The sequence below is a fragment of the Hetaerina americana genome, unplaced genomic scaffold (assembly GCF_022747635.1).
Source record: "Hetaerina americana unplaced genomic scaffold, ioHetAmer1.1.p SCAF_58, whole genome shotgun sequence".
Taxonomy (NCBI): Eukaryota; Metazoa; Arthropoda; class Insecta; order Odonata; family Calopterygidae; genus Hetaerina; species Hetaerina americana.
The window spans coordinates 2142589-2154317 of record NW_027287183.1 but is presented as its reverse complement, the minus strand read 5'-3'; positions in this window follow the sequence as shown (position 1 = coordinate 2154317).

The following is an 11729-nucleotide window of genomic DNA, read 5'->3' as shown; positions in this document are numbered from 1 at the left end:
TGGATATTATATCCCAGCTATTATATTGTACTGGCTTTTATTCTTCCTGTAGTTTTAGAATAGCGAAAGTAATAGTTTCAAGAATAGAATAAATTTCAAGATTCACCTTCCTTACTTGGTGCGTGGTATTCCTGATCATGGCGTTCTTAATGATTATCTACCCTCTAGTCTCTGACTTTTGGTGGTGGTAGCCAACTGCTCAGAGTATTCGGCCACTGACCAGGAGACCTAGGTTCGATGACCGTCGATTCTAAATACAGTGTGATTTTTCGTGCACAAGATTTCCATTGGAAACTGCTGGCGGAGCCTGGGACCACTTCCATGAATAATTTAGAATGGTAACTCGAGTTTCGCACGCCTCAACCTACGAGTTGATTTCTGCGGGGTTTGTGCAATATCTGACCTCCTCTTTAGAAGGAGTAATATAGATGGAGTTAGTTCTAAATTGGTTGAATAATTACTGTTTCATGCTCCTAGAAGTTTCGTCAGTAGTGTTATTTTCAATACTCGATTTATCGAATAATTATTGATATTCTAGATCCCAGATAGTTCTGATTGTACGTAGTCTGGATACGTAGACTGAAAACAGCAGGCGTGATTAGCGTATCGGGAAATTGAGTTCATTTAGCGTAGTATAACTCCTATGGAATATGTATGTGTATTGGATTGCTAAAAAGAAAAAGTGGCCTTATAATAATTTGAGCACAGACTTAGTTTTGGAGTATTCAACCAGGAACATAGTGTCATGATCCCTTGTTGATACACACATGTATAGTGGTGGTTGAGATGGTTTCATTGTTTGGTACATGCAGGTCCCAAATTATCCATACCTACTGCGTAGCCATGAGCGCTACACAATCCCGTATCCTTCCTTCCCATCACACTACTGCTATTGTGGTTGAAGAATTCAGCTATACTTGTATTTATCCATTTACCAGAAAAAATCCTCAAGTTTTTAAAATCCCTGACTAGAATGTCTTGTTACCGATAGATAAATAGAACTGAGAAGGAGTCGTATATCGGAGAGAAGGGAGACTTTGCTTTTGATTCTAATTTGGTGGCTGTGCTATTCTCCGCAGGTATACCATAAATTATTACGATACAGTAAAATAGCATTTGTATCATCATCGTACCTTTGTTAATAGATGGAGACATTAGTCATTCTGTAATAGAGCCGTTGGCATTTATTCCAAATGTGAAAAAGGGATGTGAAAAGGAAATCAATAGCCTCTAGCAAGGGATGAGACCCACCCTGGGTGTCATCCCTTGATAGAGGCTATTGATTGAGCCATATGAGTTCGACTGGCTCATTTTTATAGCATGTACCTTGTCTTCCCGCTTACACGAACGGGGGAATTCTTTGGGGTCCTAGGCACTCTAATAGAAAAATCCTGGCTCACACCTCATCGTGGTTCAGAGGTGAAATTTAAATGCGCCCTGGTTAAGAGGGTATCAATCAATCAAAGCGTAGAGGGGATCCATCTTAATTCCCTCCTGGGTAAAGGATAGGGTATTTAATTACCCTTGCTGTGAGACATTGTCCCTGAAAGCGGAGGAAGTACTATTAAACAGGTGTCCAACGCCATTTGAATACATTTGGAGAAACCGGGAAACCACTAGATTGAAGATCGCTGACGATATTCCAACCGGTCATGAGTTACGGAATCAGTACTTGACAAATTACCGATCACTGGAATCGGAAAAAAGATCCTGCGGGATGGAGGAAGCCGTTACTAGTCCTCTCGGGTCACCATGCGGCCAAAAACGTGTCAAAAACAGAGGGTTGGGTTCAAAATAGGTACATGGAACGTTCGTAATCCCATATTGACGGATCATTTGGATGAAATCCAGAAAGGAATGGAGACATTGGAGATGAACATCCTCAGCTTACAAGTGAAATGAGATAGGGAACGGGAATATTTTAGAGGCATCTACTATTGTCGAAGAGAAAACGGTGGGTTAGCCCTGGTATTACGAGGCGGCTGGAGAGTCTAATTGTAAAATTCACATCTGGTCGATAACGGAACACTTACATCCTTTGTATAAAAAATATGGGGGAAAGTTTCGGAAAAATAATTTTATTTCAGTTGTTGTCACAATACCTCAAAAATCTTCAAATTACAAACTCTTGAGCGTCGACACTCTTTCGCCAGCGGCTTTTCCACGACTCGAAGGCTCCCTGGTAGGCGGATCACCGAAGGTCCTCAAGGGTACGCGTGCAACCTTTTTGACGGCTCTTAGAGCCGAATGGTGTTGTCCTTTGAGGGAAGACTTTACCTTTGGGAAGAGAAAATTGTCAGCTCGTGAAAAGTTAGGACTGTACGGGGTTTGGGGAATCGTCGCGATGCAGTTGCGGGTCTTCGCAAGCAGACACTCTCGAATCTGCTCTTTTGGTCGTCCGCCCCTCTCGACCTTTGGGACGAGATTAGCGCAGATCTTTCGCATCGGCCAATTTTCAGTTGTAATAATGGTGTGATCTCTGAGTGTATCTCAACAGATCTTGTCAATATCAATGCCATCTGAGATCACGCGTACGATTAACCGACGGTCTGAATTCAGAACTTCACGCAGACTCGTCAGGAAAATATCGTTACCGATACTTTTTCTACGAACCTTGTTTAATCGAAATGAGAGTTAACACCATTTTATTTATACAGTATGTAGATAAACTTCCACAATTTAAAACCATACAGAGGACGGAACAGACCATGTGTGAACGCTTGGCCAATCATTAAAAAAGCGGGGAAAAAACTGACAATATCATCATACAGGGAGCTAGCGCTCAATGCAAAGGGATACAAGGGAAATAAAACTACTTAAAATTAATAACACAAAATGAGATGATAATCAAAAACATACTGTGAAATCTCCCATCGAAGAAGGTACACTTGGAAAGTTACAAGAGAAACCAAAAGGTACCAAAATGGCAATATTCTAATGTTATTCAAGTACAAAACACAAATCGCGGAGTGGTGCAACTGCCATGGACTTAAATGCGTGAGTGATGATATACCTCTTGTAGTCAGGTAGAAAATTAAAAAAAAGAAATATAAAAACGAAAGAAAGCAGATATGATGCTTAGAGAAACTAAAAAATGAGGAAGCAGCCTAAAATTTGATGAAAGGAAAATCAGACTCAGAGTACGGGGTTAGAGAAGTGAACTTATAATTACTATCGGTTATCTACCGGTCGAGGCAGGTTTTGGATGGTTACCAATCACCATACGGCATAGCGACAATTCCCTTGTCTCTCCTAGCAATATAAAGCCTGACTTCCAACATTACATTAAGAACCTCTTTAATTACGAATACTTCCTCTCTCCCTTCATTTGGCACAACATACCCATTCCATTCCTACCTCTTCCTCATTCCCTGACATTCTCCTCTTTATCGCAGTCTATTGCATCGAAATAATATATTTGAAATATGTTTGAAAAATTTAGTACGTAAATTATAGTGCAGCAAGGCAGGTGATTTTAAGGATTTTTTTATCACATGAATTTGGCATACGCACCTTAGTTATGGAGCTAAAGGACTACAGGAGTCCCTTACCGCCGGCCCCAAATTCTACATCTACCTCGTTGCCTAACATTCTCCCCTCTATCACAGTGTTCAATATTCCATTGCCCATCAAAATGCTCCGCATCCATTTTTCCGGTCTCCTTAGGATTTCTCCCAACAATCCCCTCCCCACGCCCACCATACCAAGTACTTCCTCGTTTGTTTTCTTCTCTGTCCATTTCACCTTCTCCATTCTTCTCCACACCCACATTTCAAAAGCCTCCAATCTACGTCTATCCTCCTGCTTCAATGACCACGTTTCCGCGCCGTACATAGCAACGCTCCATATCAAGGTTTTTACGAGTCTTTTCTTAACATCCTTCCTCAACGTCCCCGTCATCAACTCCCTCCTCCTTGTGAAAGCCTCTTTACCTAGCGCAATTCTTCTCCTTACGTCCATACTACTTTGACCGAGTTGGTCCAAAACACTTCCGAGATACGTAAACTGTTCTATCTGCTCTAGTTTAATTGCCCTCCTATTTTAAGAATGATTTTACGAATTCCCCGCCCAATTTCTTTCCTATCTATAGTTCTTTCCATACCTTCCTAATCATTTCCTCCACACATAAGTTGAACAGCAGAGGTTATACTGGGCACCCTAGTCTGACTGTTGTCTCTGCTCCTCTTCCTAATAATGCCTATCTGGACTCTCCATCAGCCACTCGCACGTGAGCACTATGAAAAATACAGGTGGCGGATGAGTCTCCTATCCTCCAATCTACTCCTATTTTCAGCAAAGCATTAAATGATTCTATCCTAGTTACTCTATCAAACACCTTTTTGAAATCTACGAGCAAACACAACCTCATTGTATCCCATGTTCCCTTCTCTTAGTGACCTCATTACTGCTATGGCATCACGCGTGCCTCTCCCCTTCTTGAACCCACTTTGGTCATATTCTAAGCAATCGTTCAACCTGCCCTCCAACCTCTTTTTAGTGATCTTGAGAATTGCTTCTCCTGCGTGAATAAACCAAAATTATTGTTCTGAAAACCCTCACATAAAGATGTCTTTGCCTTTTTTGGGTTAGGATCTAAAACTGATCTGACGAAGTCTTCCTCCTCTAATTCCTCTCTAATTAATAATACGAATTATTCTATTTAGTAAAAATCTCCCTTTCGCCCCTATCTTAACCTCACTACCTTATTTGATTTCAAATCCCTTAATACTCTTTCTAAGTCTTCATGGGCCTAAAATATCCTCACCTACGTCGTACTCTCTTCTTATATCTAACCTTGCTCGCCTCATGTCTTTACCATATATTTCTTCTAAATATTCCTTCCACCTCTTTTGGAAACTTTCTGATTGAACTAATATTTGTCCTATTTTTTTATCTTTGATTGTTTGAACTGATGATCCCTTCTTAAAACCTACTTCAGGTTTACAGGAAGGTGACAACTTTCCTGTGAAGCCCACCAATTTCACCCATCCTTTGCAATCTTTCCATAGCCTTGTGGTGCGTCTTCCACCACGCCTCTTTTGCTCTATTTTAGTTTAATGTTTATATTTTTGCCCTTCCTTTTACCCAAATTTGTACTAAAATTCTTCCATTTCCTTCTTTCATCTACCATTCTAATGATCTCGTCCGTAATCCGTGGTTTCCTTCTTTCCCATGCATCCCCCTTCCCTTCTTTCACATGCGTCAATAGGATTGATAAATGTCCCGTATTACAGTAATTTAAACGAAAGTAGAAAAAATCTTCAGGGTAGACGTTTGGTCTCAGGAGGAGAAGAGAATATTACATTAGTATTGATTGACATTTGAATGAAGGAAAGAGGATATATGATTCGTTTATAGACTTAGGAAAAGTGTTTAAGTGATTATCCTGGGTACTATTTTCAGAATTCTGAAAGAAACACAAATTAACTGAAGAGATAGAAGATTGATTGATGAACTTAATATCTATCGCAGTCAGACTATGTTATTCTGATCCCTTATCATACGTTGAAAAATGGCATCTTAAATATATCTATTCTACACTTAATCTCTCTAATTTTATTGATATAATTTCTCCTATCGTAGTACAATGGGGAACATTCTTTTAGCAATGACACTGAGTACATGTTCAGTGTCTTTGCTAAATCTATTAATATGCATTTTTGCAACACTATTGCTGATATCGTTCCAATTTATGCAAAAGATTTAATCTGTAATTTAACCTTCGCTCCACGAGTGATTCCCAGCCTTGCTCCTTCAATATATCTCGTGAGCAATATTAAAACTTTAAAGGACTACGTTTTTTTCAAATTTAAAGTACTAATTGGTTATTACGATATTTGTAATAGTCTGGTATGTCCCACGAGAAATACTAGAGTAACAATAAAGAACTCATTATGGCACTATTCAATTTTGGAATACTTACCGTTCTATATCCCATGTATGTTCAAAAGGTATCTGTTTATTTGCAGAAAATAGCTTGTGGTTCTTCATTAGATCATTCACATTCAATCGTATATTCGAAGTCATAACTTCTTAAATTAAATAATGGAGGGGACATTGCTGGGAAAGTAGGCAAGGGAACTACGCATTAAACTGTCCATACGTCGTTGGGGAATCGATTACAAATCGGAAAATCCTTGACGAGATAAAATCAGCGGATTTAGACAAGAGACGAGCGGCGACAGCGACAATGCACTCTCTCTTGGTACCTTTGGCCCCTCGTTGTCTTACATGCCGAGCCTTAACGCACTCCCCAGTATTTCACCGCAGGTAATATTTTAAAACGGCTGATGCTTAAATAGCTTAAATATTTTAAAACGCTCTTCCCATAACCGCTTATGTGCACCAACATTCAGAAATTTATAAATCCCAAAATTCGATTTTCCCAATTCGCAGACCGTAGACCAGGAAGTTTATAAGAAAAAGAAGACCTGTGTTCGCCAGATTTTCTTTTGGTTAAGTATGCTTATTCAGATGTAAGTCATTATTACCACGAACGACAGGGGATCATAATAGACCGCGATAGGGTCGTTGGCGACATAAGGGTCTGGCCATGGGACTGCTACAAGCGCCCCATAGCATCCCAAGACGAGCAGGACACCCTTCCGGCAAAGAAGAAGCCAAGGCTGCTCTGAGCGGGAATAAATCAAACGACTGACAACGCAGAAGAATTCTTCCCGCCTTAGTAGACTTGGAGGCTGGAAAGGCACAGTGTAAGGGCTACGCAAGAGCCCTTGCAAGAAACTGCTCTATTTATGTTCGGGTAAAATCCCGGTTTTTATTAACCCCCTGCCACACACCCTATCGATGGCTTGCAGGGCATTTATATAAATAAGTTTTTAAAAATATTGGATATGAAAAATAAGAATTTATTTTCGAGGAGGATTTTTGTCACCTTGTTATCTGTTCCATTTACTTCCAATAGTTTTTCAGTTTTTAAGCGTCATTTTTGAGCCTTCGTCAATTATTTTGATAGTTCACCCCATGGTACTTCTTTTCTTCCGTTTGGATCGTGGCTATATTGTTGTGCTTGAGAAGGGCTGCCATTGGTCTGTCTTTGGTTTGAATGAAAGTGTCTCCCCATGAAATCTTAACTCACAAAGAGCGAAAAAAATCATCGGTCCAACGATTCACTCTTACTTTCATCACTTTCGATCCCTTCTCTATTGCCCGAGTCTCCACAGCCGTGTAAAGTACCACATATTTCTAATGAACCATTCTCTCACGCCACGGTAAGAGTTAGTCGTCGTCAACAGCCGATTACTTTGATTTCAATTTTCATTGGACCATTCTACTCTCTCACTGCTCGTGTTACTTCCGCCTATATATGCGTATCGGCCGGATACAGTTAGCCGTGCGCATGATAATTTGAGCACCGGACAAGTTGTAGAGTATTAAGCCAAGAATATCATGTTCATCATATACGGTTGGTGAAGCATACAAGTTCCTTCCCAAAAGTAGTAGGACTGAATGGATTAAAAAAATGTATTGCCAGATTTTATACATTCACTAAAAGGTCTTCGAAGTCGCGACCTTGTGCGTCCACATATCGCTCACGCCGGGTGTTCCACGCCTCGGACGCCTTCTGGAAGGCGGCGCTCAGAATCCTGCTAAGATCCCACGTAACGGCCGGTTGTAACGCTTCCACCGAGCCGTAGTGACGTCCTTTCAGCACGGATATGAGGCGGAGGAAGAGGAAAACGTTTGGTGGGGCATTTTCTAAAACTTTATGGTCCTCACTCACGTGGTCGAGAAGCCCTTGGCAGTTTCCTGACACTGATTTGATTTTAAAAATGACGGTCGCAACGTCAAAACCTCATATTTGAGTGTCCTTTCTTTGTGTTTTTATGTTTTAAAAATCTATATCTGTGTTCTTATATATTTGTGCGTCTCCGAAGAGCGTTCTACTTCGAAGACATATCTGTATCAATAAAACCGTATAAGTATCATGGAAAATCGAACTGGAGCGTTCTACTTCGAAGACATATGTGTATCAATAAAACCGTATAAGTATCATGGAAAATCGAACTGGAAATGCATAAATTATCTGAAATTATCTTTATTACTTAATTGAAGTGTTTATCTTTTGGTGATAGAGCACCCCATCTTGTGGAAGAAATGTAGGCAATAGCATTTAAGTTACATTTAGGATAAAATACATTTTTTATTTTTATTTTATCCTGCTGGATAAAAAAAAATTGAACTCTTTTTAAATCGCTTAGGACAAACTCTTAAGCATTCATTCAACATGCATAAATATGAGCCTATTTTTTTAATAGTCTTACGTTTCGTTTTTTATATCTTTCGCTTGGCCATAATAAAATTAAAATTGGATTCACGCTTTGCCTTTCGAATCGATCATCAAAATAAGCGGCATCAGTCAACAATCTAATTTATTATTCCACCATCGAGAGAGGAGGCCCTACTTCGAGCGAGAGTTTCGGTGAATACTAAGCGACGCCAGGTGGAGAGAGACAATGCCTAATGGATTAATGAAGAGCGGGAGATCATAAAGACCGTTTCCAAGGCGAAAGACTGTGGCGCACGTGATACATATCCCCCCACCCGCGCTAATGAATAATCAATTGTGTTCACTCCCTTCGCCGGGAAGTGCTCGTGTTTTGTTTCGGCAAATGCAGCGACGGAGAGAACATGATCTCTCTCTCCGTGTCCCGGGTACATCCTAAGGTCTTTTTCTTCCCCCCTGCCCCAATCTTTTGTTTCGGAAACCTCGAAGCGAGAGAGTCGCGTTTTATTGACCCACACTCATTATCCCGACATATACACACCCACGTACAGGGGACTTATATAATTGTTACCATTTGTGCTCACATAATCCCCCAGTTTCAAAGAGTTCACAAAATTGGAATTTAATAACTAAAAGTCGCCGCGGCTTCCAAGAAAAACCGGTGCATGAGCAATAAAGTGAGGTCCAAAACAATTTCAGCGTTTATAACAGTGTTTTAAAGGCCTTTTTTTTTCCTCCCCCCACCACGCCTCTCGCCACCCTCCTCATTCCACGTCCCGTCTCCCATTTGCCTGCGCCCCGAGCCCAACCCCTTCCAACCCCCCCCCTTCCAACCACCCCCCTCACCCTTGCGCCAATGAGGGTTTGGCAGGAGGTTTTGATGGCGTGTTGATTCCAGCCGGGGTCCCGTGCGCCTGCAAAGGGGCATTGGAAATCATTAGCGGCGACTCTTAATGCCTGAGCTCACGCATGGCCACAAGTCTTTCTTCGGGAGGGGGCGGCAGGAGGGGGGGGAGGAAGGAAGAGAGGGAGGGAGAGGGGGGAAGTGTGGTGGAGACCGCCTTGGGCAAACCTTCAAGGTGTTCCGACCATTGTTTAAAAGAGTATCTCCGGGTGATTTCAGAGCGAGCAGGGAAAATAAGGATGAAGATTAGATCTGATTGTGAGACAAAATGGAGTGGCACCGAAGGTTTCATATTTTTTTCCCTCTCTCTTTCTCTTAGGGAATTATTTCGCCCGTGAATTCCCGTGGTGGCTAATCAATCAGCGATCAGCTGCGTGAAAAACCGGTGAGCTAACCTTTATGGCAGCGAAATAAATTGAAGAAGAGGAATATCAAAAACCAAAGGCGAAATAATTAGTTTTTCGACCTGAATTATTTTTCCAAGTTTATGCACATTTAGTGTACAATAAAATCCCAAGGGGTTCCACATAATTCTTTTTGCATTAAAATTGAGAGCTTTGAAGCTTTCTCTACTTATCATAGATTCATGTTCGTGTTTTTTGGCGATAATATATATTTAATATAGCCACACCACAACCAATCCTTAGTATTATTAGCAAGCATTAGGCAGGGATAAAAATAAGAAAATTATAGCAAACGGAATTTAAGGAGCTCGTGTATTACTTTTCAATGTCTGTTCATTATCCAATAATTCTTTGCTAAATTTGGGTAACGTGTAACACTCATGCATGTAAAAATAGCAGCGGTTGGGAAAATTAGGTTTGATTTGTCGAACTTTAACATTTCGCGAGGAAGTAGAAAATTTTCTAGTTACCCTAGTAATTATTGTGCTCCTGTAACTGCTGTACAATCGACGTTCCAAATATCAATTTAGTGAGCATATGAAATTTTGAAAAAATATTTATAAATATGTAAGTTAAGGCATTAGGAATACGATTTGTGAAATTATTCCCTTTTTAATTAAAGCTTCATTTATCCTCATTTGATAGGAAGAGCGACTACCGAGCGGCATATTTCGGGCTATTATCTGAAATCAGGATCTCACCACCTTAAATGGCTTGGTTCCATAATCCAAGATTTTCGGCTTTCGGGGAATCGGCATTTCGTGGTTGTCATAGAGAGAGTATCTGGCCCCCGTGCCCTGAGGAACAGGGAATTTAAATCAGATCGGGGTGAGCCTCCCCCACCAAAACTAGCTCGTCAGTTAATATTGTTGTGATAGCATTGCATTGAAATAAGTCATGCTATTGTGGTAAAATGACTTAGAATACATTTAATTTTAAATTGGTTTGCAAACGGTTCTATTTTTAATGTTGATCAACGTTCAAAACTATTTCATACGAGGTTATATACTTTATTCGTATAACCAAATATATAATCTCGTATAACCATTGTGGCTAAATATCTTCCATATACGAGAAGACAAAATGTATTCCAAGCGTGAAACAAAAATCAGATAATTAAATTGGAATAAAATTTACTAATCAGTAAATAATTAAATACACAATGTATGAATAATCCTCGGAAATTATTCATTTCCTATGCGTATTTTGCAGTGCACAAATGCACAGTAAACATCTGAATGAAAACCGAAGAGTAACAATTATTATGGATTTATTAAAGTATATATAGAAATGATTTTTTTATCTTAAGCACGTATTTATGTTTACAAAAACTATCAGCAATTTTTTTCCTGGTTCCGTTACTTTTCATAATATCGTCCTTTAAATATTTCCATTTTATTATCAAATTTTTCTAGGGCCCACACGCCATTTTCCCAGTTTTCAATGACTTGCAGTATGCCTCTCCTCACATACCTCTTGTCTTCCATGTCCTCCACTTCTCTAAAGGCTTTGATCACGCCACTCGCTCCATCTGCCACCGCCGTTGCCATGGGAGCAGCAGCTAACAGCCAGTCGGACCACAGCAGGCGACGCGAACTCACGAACACGCGAATTCGTAGACATGGCGAGAAATTCTATTCCCAAAACATTCGCATGGTCTCCAAGTTTACTATTCACGAGAGTTTATTGCTGATGCATAATAAAAACCAATGATCAAACACACCGTTGAAATTGAATTACTCTTTACGTTAACAGCTTTTGCTCTCTTAATAGGTAGTACGAAGTTGTTCTGCTAGAGCGTAACTTAAGTGAAGCAACGATGCTTCCTTCCGTATCAAATATGCGTAGTTATTAGTTGGTAGCATTATCTGGTTCGATGCCTGACGCAGATCATTGTGGGTGTGTACCATGGCACTCCCCAGGCATTCGTACGTTTTCATCATGAATACATGAATGCCCGGGAGCGCCCCGCGATGGGTGTCCCTCCTATATGCCACACATACTCCCTTCCAGGGACACCATACCAACAAACTCACCCTGACGCGTGTAGACGCGACAGATCATTTCATTTATGAACCAATTTTTGATTTTTGAATCACCAAAAATCATATTAAACACAAAACTAAATTGCTGTATTAATTTTCTCGAAACATTTCATGATTATAGTTGAACG